This window comes from Heteronotia binoei, chromosome 6, assembly GCF_032191835.1.
Source record: "Heteronotia binoei isolate CCM8104 ecotype False Entrance Well chromosome 6, APGP_CSIRO_Hbin_v1, whole genome shotgun sequence".
Classification (NCBI taxonomy): Eukaryota; Metazoa; Chordata; class Lepidosauria; order Squamata; family Gekkonidae; genus Heteronotia; species Heteronotia binoei.
Window position 1 is genome coordinate 56,788,499 of NC_083228.1, and position 12,207 is coordinate 56,800,705.

Sequence of the window (12,207 nt, forward strand, 5' to 3'; positions counted from 1 at the left end):
CTGCAACAGCCTCCATCAGGGACAGTAAGGCACTGGCCGGTGCGTTAGGCGGACGGCACACCAGCCAGATTGCCAAACTCTCCCCAACGTCCCACACCAGGCCCACACACTCCACACCCTTGATCCTTGGTGGCAGAAGCACCCTGAAGGAGCAATCCTCCCGTATGAAAAAGGCCACCCCTCCCCCCCGCTCGCTAGTCCAAACCTGGTGAAGGACAGAGAACCCAGGTGGGGCTACTTGGGAGAGAGCAACTGTCTCCCCATCCCACATCCAGGTCTCCGTCACGCAAGCCAGGTCCATATCCTGCCTGATAAAAAAAATCCTGCAGGACTAAGGTTTTATTATTTATGGACCTGGCATTGCACAATACCAGGGATGGAGGCGAGTGTTTCCACTTGGCCCTCCTACCTGCTATCCTTGGGATTGGACACAGGCTGGAAGGGGAGCAAGCCCTCTTGTGTCTCAGTCTCCTTCCATTCCAACTTTGCCTGGTCCCACTGCTATACTTTCCCCTCCCCAGGAGAACTGGAATCCCCTGACCCGACATCAGTTATCAACGATCTTTACAGAGTGCCAAGTCACCTATCTCGAATCAATAACAACATACATCGTCACGTATTCTGTTCCTCCCACCCACTCAACCTAATACTCTATTACTGATTACTAATACATCTTGTGACCTAGCTAAAACTTTTTCTAACCACTACTAATTATCCCAGCCAATTAGAAACTTTTTTTTCTTATTAAACCAATCCCCCTCCCCCCACCTCAATTGGCCAAATTTATATCTCAATTCAATTTAGTGGGTAAATAATCAATTAGGTCCAAATATAATCAATCAATTTACAATCAGTATTAAACCTAAAAAATAATAGTAATAAGTGGGTGGGATCCTCAGTTTTTAGCGCTGTAATCCACAGCTGCGAATGATTTATTAGCTGGAGAGCAGATTTTAAAGTGCTAGTGCGCTCAAAGTTCTTAAAGTGCTAGACAGAGTTAGCATACAGAGTGTTCTCAATCTCTTTAAAGTGCCAGTGAAGAGCAGAAAGTGCAGAGGTAGCAGAATGTAAAATCACAGTCCATCGAAGCGCTTCGAAGTGCTGGTATGTAGTGTTAAAGGAGTTCTTAAGGCACCTCAATGATCGTCTTTTATAAGGTGCCAATGCAGATACTAAAGTGTAATTTCTTAGGTATTACGTTTCCGTCCATGTCACACTCACTGCCGGGTTAGGCCAGCTCCTGTCCCTCTCCAGGGCCGGGGCGCCCTACCCCCCTGTCTCTTGCATGGACCTTCTTAACACTGAATTATTCACCAGCTCGTTGTTCTGCAGCACCAGTCTTCGCTCCTCTGCACCCCCGCTCCCGGTCACTTTGTTCTTGTAACTCGCCACTCCCACCTCTCTCGCGACTCGGGCTCCAGCTACAATGGCACCCCCTCGCACGGCTCCTCGCTCACTCCCTCGGCTTTCTGCCCTCGCCACCCGGCGAAACTGCTCACCCTGGGCCGCGGCCACAGCCTCCGGCAACCTCCAGCAGCCTCTCGTCTCAGTCACAGAGCAGCATCCTCCGCCAGCATCCTCCGCCGCACGCCCCGCTCGGCTCAGCCGGCTTCAGACTCAGTCGGTTTCTGGGGCCCCTCTCTAGCTGTTTCCCTGTGCCCCGTCACCAATGCACCTCCAGGTAAGCTCTCCACTCTCCACTCTTCCAGCTAATAAGTAAGTTCAAACCGACAGACTTTACGCTTTTGTTTTATGTTGTTGTTTTATGTTGTTTCCTCAGAGCCTCAGCACCTTGGCTCTTACACATGCTGCCATTTTGCATCAACATGTATTGTTGTCTACTTTGTAACACCGCTGTATCCTTGCCCAAAAAGGGTAATCTGGAGCATCATTATAAGGCTCTGCATAGCAATACGTTTGATGCTGATTTTCCACCCAAAGGGGAAATTCGTAAACTGAAGCTCAAAGAACTTAAATCTAAATTGGCTGCAAAGCAACAGTTGATGGCGAAGCCAAGGTCACATTTGGTCAATGCAACCATGGCATCCTTCAAGGTCAGCAACCTGATCGCAAAGAAATGCAAACCTTTCAATGAAGGAGAATTTGTGAAAGATTGTTTTCATGAAGCAGCAGACAATCTTTTTGAAGGATTTAAGAATAAGAAAGAGATCATAGCTGCTGTTCAAGATGTACAATTGTCAAGAAACACTGTCGTGCAGTGAATAGAAAAGATGTGTGAAGACACAACTGAACAATTGTTGGAGGATGTTTCAGTTTGTGTTGCTTTCTCACTCCAACTACAGACATAAGAGACATAGCCCAGTTACTAATCTTTATCCAGATGGTTTTTGAAGACTTCAGTGTTAAAGAAGAACTACTTGGAATGATTTCTTTAAAAGGGAGAACTACCGTTCAGGAAATATTCAGCTCTTTCCATTCGTTTGTGACAAAGTGTAATCTTCCATTGCATAAATTTGTTTCCATCACTACTGATGGAGCAAGAGCAATGACAGGTGAGGTTAACAGTTTCATAGGCCTCTGTAGACAGCATGAAAACTTTCCTTTCTTACCACTGCATCATTCACCAGCAAGTTTTGGAAAGTAAGAGACTCAATACGAAGACTGTCATGGACATCACTTTCAAAATTGTAAATTCAGTTCGTGGAAGATCACTTCAAAGATGACTTTTCAATCTTACTCTTGATGAAGGGGCAGTGGAAATCATTTTGCACACAGATGATGGCTAAGTAAGCACAAATTTCTCCAAAGATTTTGTGATTTGCTGAATGAAATAAGAAGGTTTTTGAAGGAGAGGGGAGATCACAAAGCAGAGTTGGAAGATGAGGAGTGGTTATGTGATCTAGCATTTCTTGCTGACTTTACAGGCAAACTAAGTGATATGAACATTGAACTACAAGGTAAAAACAAATGCATTGGCAAGATGATGAGTACAGTTTCATCCTACAAGAGCAAATTTGAGCTAATGATGACTGACCTTGCAAACAACACTTTTGATCATTTCCCTAATACGCAGGACCATCTGGGACAATATCCAAATTTTGTTTTTCAGAATTAGAAGTATGTGACAGAAATCTGCTCTGTTATCCCGGAATTCAAAAAAAGATTCTGTGACTTCCAAAGAATTGAAAAAGTTGTGGAGTACTTGTCATTAGGAGTGTGCAAAAAAAAAATCGGAATTAATTGGATTCGGAAATATATGGGGCCAAAAAATTCAGAATACCATATATTTCCAAATACCGGTACTCGGAATAGCCGTATATACAGTAGATGTACGGCTATTTCCAAATATACGGCCCCATTATATCCTGTGGCCATTTAAATCAATGGCAAAATAGGGTCTATTGGAAGCCGCCTGGAGGGGAGGTGGTTTGAGGGAGAGCCCCCAAATTTGCAGGGGACCTGCAGGGGATTCTTCCCTACAAACCCCCCAAGTCCCAAAAAGATTGGGCCAGGGGGTCCCATTCCAGAGGTACCCAAAGAGGGTGCCCCTATCCCACCATTATACCCTATGGGCCATTGAAAACAATGGCAACATAGGGCATAATTAGAGGCTATTGGGGGGCAGGGGGTTTGAGGGAGATCCCCCAAAACTGCAGAGAACCCACAGGGGACTCTCCCCTACAAAACCCCCAAGTCCCAAAAAGATTGCACCAGGGGGTCCCTGTCTTTGGGGTCCCCAAAAGGCCCATTGCCACCAATGCTGGGGAAAGCCAAATTAGCCACTTCTTCCACTATAATTGCTGTGGGGAAAGTGGCTCTGGCCAGAGGGGGGTTTAAGGGAATGGCCCCAAACTGCAGGGCAGCTTCAGGGGACTTCCCCACATGCAACCCCCCCTGGCCCAAAAAGACTACACCCATCTGTGGGCACCCCAAAAGGAACACTGTTCCCAATAGTGAGAAGAAACCAATTAGAGCCATTTCCCCCATTGTGCAGCTGCTGTGCAGCTTCAGGGCACTGTCGCACACAAAACCCACAAGGCCAAAAAAAAAAAAAAATGGACCAAGGTGTTCAATTCCTCGGGCACCCAAAGCCAAACCTAACTTCACACCAGAGAATCTCTATAGGACCCAAATACACTACATCCATCTATCTACTCTATGAACCCTGCTGGCCTGGAACCAATATAAACCCAGTTGCCAATGACACTGCCACACAAAACAAAATCTGTTCAAGGTCTGCTCTGCAGACCAGGATGCAGCAAACCAGATGCCAGCTCTCCAGCCCTGCCCCAAACAACGTGGGGAGAGCTGGCCAAGCACAACAAGCATGCTGGTTCTGGGTCTCTCACCCAGATGCCAGCTTCCCTGCCACAGAACACGCAATCTATAGATGCCAGCTCTCCAATCCTGCCCCAAACAACACAAGTCTCAAACAAGAGAAGCAGTGGACCACACCTAGCTCCACATCATTCTGTATCTGACACAAAGCAAGAAGCATTTAGACTTACCTTGAGTGATGGATGGTTGGCTGGTCCAGGCTCTTTTGCGTTACCCAGGGTGCACCACGGGGAGGTGAGCCAAAATTGCACCCCAAATGAGGAAGAACACTGGAAGGGTTTCAGATTGTGTGTGAAGAAGGGAACCATTCCTTCTCTCTCAGCAGCAACACAGCTATCACTGTCCCATTAGAGGGACCTCAGCATTAGTATGGCTGCTGGCTGCCTGTCATCATCACTGGCACCTCCCTCTTTCTTCCTCCTTCCCCTGAAAAAAAAACTGGGTTATCCTGGCTGGGCCGGTGGGTGCTGTCGGTTACAGTTGGGGCTTCAATGGCCCTTTCAGTATTATTAGGCGTGTGTTGATGGGGACTGGGGAAATTTGGATTGCTTTGCAGATTTTAAGCCAGCATTCATTTTTGGTTTAGGGATGGATGAGGGGTGGAGGGGTGCACTGCCAACAATTTGTGAGTGAGTTTTTGGGCTGTCTTTGGACTCTAGTCTATGTTTAGTGGGAGAGCATTTTACAACCACCTTCCAAGCGCGGGCCAAGAGAGGATGCAGGCACAAGTAGGTGCTCACTTCATTCACTCTCAGTCTACGTTGGGGGAGCTGAACGGAGGCAAGTTGACCTTCAGGAAGACCAACTGCTCAACTGTCCAGGGTTGCAGGTGACTATGATGTGGGCAGACAATGTCGCCCATATGCAAAAAGACGCGCTCACTCTGCACGCTCGTCGGTGGGCATGAGAGGAACGCCTTGGCCACAGAGGAGAGGGCCAGTCAGACCCCCTCCTTCGCGACCCAGTAGTCCAAAGGAGACATTTCCTGTGACTCATTAGGCTCCAAAAGATAGTCCCTCACCATCGCAGCACCCGTCTCTGCTCTCAGGGGCCTACCGCTCCCAGAGGGGCCAATGAGCCGCCCGATGAGTTTCATCTTGGCACTCTTCTTGGTGTGAGTCTGCCTAGCCGGGGAGGTTGGGGATGAACAGCAGTGGAAGTGGCAGATGAGCTGCTTCCACCCCCCCTCCACCTCAGCTACTAGCACTGGGCCCGCCCTGACTCTGGAACGCTCAACCTTCTGGGAGAGCTTATCTTGCCAGTGCTCGAGTTCATTGACCTGCCCAGTGATCGTGCCCTTAAGATGCGGGTCTAACATGGTCGCCATCATGTAGACCTTATTCTGGGTGAAAGTCTGAAAGCGGGCCTCAAGCCCTTCCTGCAGCCCAACAACCAGGGCATGCACCGCTGGAAGAACGTCTGCACAGCCTTGAGCTGGCACTAGAAATGAGGCCAGGTCCTCACGGGCCATGTGGACCATGAGGACAACCAGTGTGATGCTCGCCGTGTCAGACGAGAGCATTTCTGTGTGGGTCTTGAAGGGCCCAAGAACCTCCACAGTCTGAGAAATGACCACCCAATCCTCTTGGGTGAGACGGTTCTCATCCCAAAAGACCCTCGTCTCAGAGATGAAGGCATCCAGGGCTGCTCTCTGCTCTACCATGCGCTCCAGCATGGCACAGGTGGAGTTCCAGCATGTGCTAACATCACCGATCAGGCGGTGCCCTGGCATGCCTGTCAGTCTCTGTTTCTCACGCAGCAGATACGAGTCCGTATTTTGGTGTTAAAAGTGACCCATGATGTGCTGACACTTCTGGAGCAGAAGTCAGTACTCATGGGTCACGGCTAGATACTGGCGATCCTGGCTTTTCGTCTGGCCCAATGCATCCTTAACCACGAGGTGGAGAAAGTGCGCCACGCAAGAAAGGTGTTTTAGGCCCTGACGCTGGACAGCCACCTTGATGTTGGAGCCACCATCAGTCACCACGAAGCCCATGGCAATGTCCCCACTGCCTAACCAGCCCTCTAACTGCCATGAGAGGATGGCTCTGAGAGCGTCCACCATGTGCGGTGCATCAACTGCTTCGGTGGCCCTGACCCTGCCTGCCGCTACTGCCACCCCCACCCTGCAGCTCACTGGGTTGCCACCAATGCACAGTCAGGGAGAGATAGCCCTCGAATGCATGTTGGGAGCTCCAGATATTTGAGGTGAAATGAACAGTCTGACCCGGGCCCTGCACAGCTGGCACTGTGCATAGCGTGGATCCTCCATAAGTCGGAAATGCTTCCAGACTTCGGAGGTGTACAGATGCCCAAGCTGACCGGCTCACCTTCTGAGAGGTGCTCGGGGCAGAAACATCGTTTCTTGGGGTGAAACGAGGGGCTGGCCACCGGGGGGGAAGTGGGCGGAGATGGATGCACCTCATGTGTCTCCATTTCTTCCCCCTCCACCCCATGCGGCCTCCCCTCCTGGCCATCACCTGAAGGACTGCTGGTGCCTGAAGGAACCGAAAAAGGGGGCTGGTCCTCCTCAACCAGCTTCTCCTTCAGCTCCTGCACAACACTCTGCACCCTCCTTGGGGTGATTGTTTTGGACAGAAAACTGTCCCCAAAGCTCATCTCCAAGGAGAGCTGCTCTTGCTGCCCTTCCTCCAGCTGCTGAGGCCGAGTGACATCAGCTGGAGGAGAGACTGCCCAAGCAGCAGACCCCTGCTCAGTGCCAGCACCTAATGGCACCTCTGCTGGGGGCGCCCCAGCAGCAGCCTCGATGAAGGGCCCAAGGTGGGTCTTCTTCATCACACTCTGGCCAGAGGTTGGAGTGCTGGAAGGCAGCTGTGGAGTGGCCCTATGTACAGGTGGGGGGAAAACCTGGTTCCTCTCCCTCCACCTCCCTTCTACCCCTCTAGTCTTCTCCTTGGCCTTGCCCCCAGGGCCCCTCTTCTGCTGCCTGTCACTAATGCCACCCTTGGCCAGTCTCACACAACCTGAACTGAGAGTGGGGTTTTTTACAAACCTAACTCACTACACTGTACCCTGAACCAACAGGTGCCCTGACTTCTTTTTAAAAACCCTCCCACCAAAACTTTTTTTTTTTTTGGTCCCTAACCTGTCCTTCTTTGGGTTGGGATAGTAGTAGTCTAGTAAAGTTTAGGAGACTAGGTGATTCTGCCTCTACCTGGCTACAGTTTTTAAAAGGCTACCTTGAGATGAAGGCAATCCTTGTTATATCCTCCTAGTTAAACTCCTAACTAGATCCTGGGACTAACCGGATTTCCTTGCAAACTAGAACAGGTGTCCCCTATAACTAGAGAGAAGCTGTGGTTTGCCCTATGGAAATCTAAGGATGCACCAGCTTTCAGTGGCTGAAAGCAAGATGCACTGCAACCCTAGTCTCTTTAAAAGGGAGCCTGATGTGGTCTAGTAGTCACGCTGCCTTTTATGAGAAGCCTAAAATCTTTTTAAATTGCCCCTATCTGGCATAGTTGAATTTTGAAAGAAGATAAAGCCCTAAACTGGATTAATTTTTTTTTTAATTTCAAAAAACACAATCCCTAAAACACCCATATTAGTGTGGCAGCCTATTTAGTGGCCCTAGCCAAACTGAAAGCACCCTCAGACTCCAAAAATAACTCTATAAAAACATGAGAGTGACCCACCCCACACAGCCTGCACACCAACCCCCATACCAACCAGAGGTAAAAAAAACCAAAACGTGACAGAAAGGAACTTAACTTTTAACCTACCCACCCCAAAACCAGAACCAGGAAAAGGGACAACAGGACAGGATGCCAAACCAACAACAACAGATCCAAACAGATCACTGAGAAAAAGCCAAGAAACTCAACTGTTTAAAAAGTGACTTTTCAACGATAAAAAACCTCAGGCCAAATCAGTCAACAAAACCCCCACACAAACCAGAACCTGGAAAAGGGACAACAGGACACGATGCAAAACCAACAACAACAGATCCAAATCACTGAGAAAAGGCCAACAAACTCAACTGTTAAAAAACTGACCTTTTTAACAATGAAAATTAGGCCAAACAGCCCCCCTCCAAGAACCAGAACCAAAAGAGAAAAGGAACAACAGCAGCACAACACAGCAGCAACAAATCAAATACAGAATCCTTTTAAAACAGTAAAAAAAACCTTGACTTTTAACAATACAGGAACTTTACCAACCCCTCCCCCCAAAAAAACCCTTCACCCTAACCCCAAGAAATCCAAGCCACCCATATCAGGAAAAGGAAAAGGACACTGCACTTTTAAAAGCCCTCTCAGTAAAGTATGATATGGGCAAATTGGCAACCCCCCACCCCAGGCCCCCACTCCCAGCAGAACACCCTAACCCCAAATAAGCTACCCAGTACCCATCCACTTAAATCTGGATAAGTAAAGGACCTATGAGTCTTAAAAAGTCCTTTTACTAACTAAAATAAAAACAAGAACCCCAAGACTGTCTTACCTTCAGATGTCTTCTCTTCTCCAGGCAGGTCAGGCAAGGCTGAGAGAGAGCAGCAGCAGCTGAGGCCAAGGGCCAGCACAGCACAATCTCTCTCACATACCAACACCAACACAGCAGCAATGGAATGGAGTCCAGCCAGGCAGACTCCTTAAAAAGGTTCCCTGAGGCTGCAGAAGCTCCTTTCCCGCCTTTTCTATGGACTTCCGTATACTTCCAAATATTGATTCAGAAGTATACAGGGAGCCATATACGGCTCCCATATAATGGCTTTCAGTTGGATTTGGAAGTATACGGCACCATATACTTCTGAATCAGGGATGATTCAGAGGTTTCTTCGATTCAGCCGAACCAAATGCACACCCCTACTTGTCATACCCATTCAAAGCAGATATGGACATTAAGGAAACTGCAGCTGCTATCGGTACAAATTACTCATTGAACAAGGCATCTCTTGAAAACGAAATAGTAAAAATGACATTTTTCTCAAGACCCGTGCTGAGCAAGAATCGTTTTGGAAGACAAATTTCCCAACTTGAGAAGATGCAGTGAAGCTGTACACTCCTGTTTCGGTTCAACTTATTTGTGTGAATCTGCATTTTCCCATCTGAAAATGACAAAGAGTACACAGCATTCCAACATGACAAATAAACATCTCCAGGATTCCCTGAGACTCGCCCTCACGCAATATTCACCCAACTTCAAAAAGCTGGTGGATGAAATGCAGGCTCAGATGTCTCACTGTCATGAGCCCTGACGAGGAGGAGCTGGAAGGGTTAACAGACCTGGAAGAGTTGTCAGCCAATTCCTCAGCTGAACAAACAGCAGCTGGCCCATCAATCACTCTCCAGGCACCAGTGTCAGCTGTTGATGATCAATCTCCTCCAAGCTCTCCTCCTCCCATCTCAACAGTTCGAAGCAGGCTCCAGAAAGAACTTTCAGAGCGAAGACATGAGGCACGCCGATGCTTCAGATCTCTCAGCCCTGAGTTCTAGCAGAGTCACTGCCACCCAGGGAGCAGGCTGATTGAGACTCCCATATAGCTCCCACCCAGGACCTGGTAACTTTGTGGAAGCAACAAGTCTATTCTCTGGCTTGCATCCACGTTCCTTCCTGATTCCTGATCCTGGCCTGCTTGTTTTCCTTGGCACCCTAACTTTTTGGCTTTTGGACATTGACTTCTGATTCCAGTTTGTGATTCTGCATTGGTGACCTGACTCCTGCTTGACTTCCTGGACTTTGACCTTGGACTGGCTTTGGACTCCTGCCTGCCTGCACTCTGAGGATGTGACACTCACTAATTAGCAAGAGCGAAGTTTTAAAGACTGTGCAAGATCAGCCTGGATCAATACTTGACCTACATTTAACACAAATTATTCAATAAAAGTTAAAGAAAGTTATTAAGACAGTTAAAGAAAGTTATAACAAAAGTTTAAGAAAAACTGTTTGCAGTTCTTTCTGGATTTTTGACTCTCTGTTTTGTTTTTGCTTATTTTGCTTAGCAGTAAATGACAGAAGGTGCATTGTAAATGGGAAGGGGGGCAGTGGAACCCAACTTTGATGGGTTAAAATCTAATTCGAAACTAATTTGAAACTTAATTTTCATGGTGGTAGATCACTAGCACTTTTGTCCAGAAAAAATAGATCACAACCTGTTCGAAGTTGGACATGCCTGTCCTATGTCCTCCGTGTCAGCTCATCCAAGATTTGTTCTGTGGGTCTCGACAACAAAACAATAAAAATCCTAAAAGCAAATAATAGTTAATCCCTAAACAAACAATTCTTAGCAGACATACCAGCAATTCTTAAAACTACTATATAATAATGAGCATGCACTAAACTTGAATTGCAGATTTGGGTTTCCTTTATATAACAAAACAATCCTGGAAAGCAAATTCTGGTTAATACATCTTGACAAAGAAGGTTGAAATAATGGAAAGGCAAAAACTTAAAACAAGCAAATGGAAATGTGTTATCCAGTAGCAAGCCTGGCCAGGACTGGAGACTGGATTGAAACACAAAATCAAGCAGAAGTGGAGTCCTACCATGGTAAGAACATGAAACATAGAAAGGATTTTCTGAACAAAACACTCAGAAAAGGTCAAGCTCTAACAAGATACTATAGATGGAGGCATATGATAGATAAGCATATAGATGCCTCTTTCCATAGGTAAGAGGTTCACTATATAGCTGAATAGGAAGATTGATATGCACAGTTCATAGATGAAACATAACTATAAATGACATTAAGAGAGCAAATGAAGATATACATTTTGAGAAATTCAGAACATCATTAAAGTCCAGATTTCCAATGAAGACCAAGAGTTTTCAGGAATCCTGCCTACTAAATTACCAACAAAACTAGAGAAGGTATTTCTATGGGAAACACGACACTGAGAATAACTGGATCACTGGTAAAGCAAAGAATTAGTTTCTCAAGACTTAAGAAAGAAGATGCACAGTGAGAGGGCAGTTCCACCCAAGGAAGGGTACAGATGTTCCTCTATAACACATGTTATAACTTCAAATGAAAAGAGGTCTTGTAGAACCCAAAATTTGTGAGGCAGAACTTCAAAACACTGCTCTTTTCAGAAAACAAAAACTCAGTAGCAACAACAAAAGGAACCCCCAGGTCCAAATGAATAAAAAATTGGGAAGCAGCCCAAAGTAAGACAGAAAAACTGCCAGATGCAACACCTGAAGACCACATGCTTCTGGTATGAGATGTACGTAACAAAAATCACAAGAGAAATAAAATTTCCAAAAGGTTTGATACTGTATTGCTTTAGCAGAATAGATGTTCCATATAAACCCAAAATTGCAAATATAAACTTTTAACCCATTGTCTCAGATTAAAAAACTTAACAAAAGATTTGTTAGGTGACTGACCCATGGCCATTCCAGAAGGTGCAAGTGGAGGAGTGGGGAATCAAACCCGGTTCTCCCAGAGTCTGCACACTTAACCACTACACCTGCACAGTGTGAGAGTCTGCACACTTAACCACTACACCAAACTGACTCTCAAACAGAAAACCGGAACTGCCAGAAAGGGGTCTGGCAGCCAGGGAGCCCTGAGGGTTTACAACAACAACAACAACAATACCCTCTCGTGACCCAGTGAGGTTGCCCTACTGGGAACTACACAAGAGAAAATCCCTCTCGCTCAGAGGCTTAGTCTCTCATTCACACACACCACAGAAATCCTCCCAGATCCTAGCTTCTGTGCTTCAGCTCCAAAGCAGAGCCTAATAGACAGAGCTTAAGGGGTGATCAGACCCTTCTTCTCTCCTAAGGAGTGGTAATCAGAATTCCCAGACAGTTCATACTCACAATTCTGAAGATCTTTCAATTCCCTGCACACGTCAGTTTAACTAGGCGTGGGTTTGCACACAGTTTGCACAGTTTGGCATCTGGGTTTTGACCCCTGTGTGATACAGAGTGTGGGAC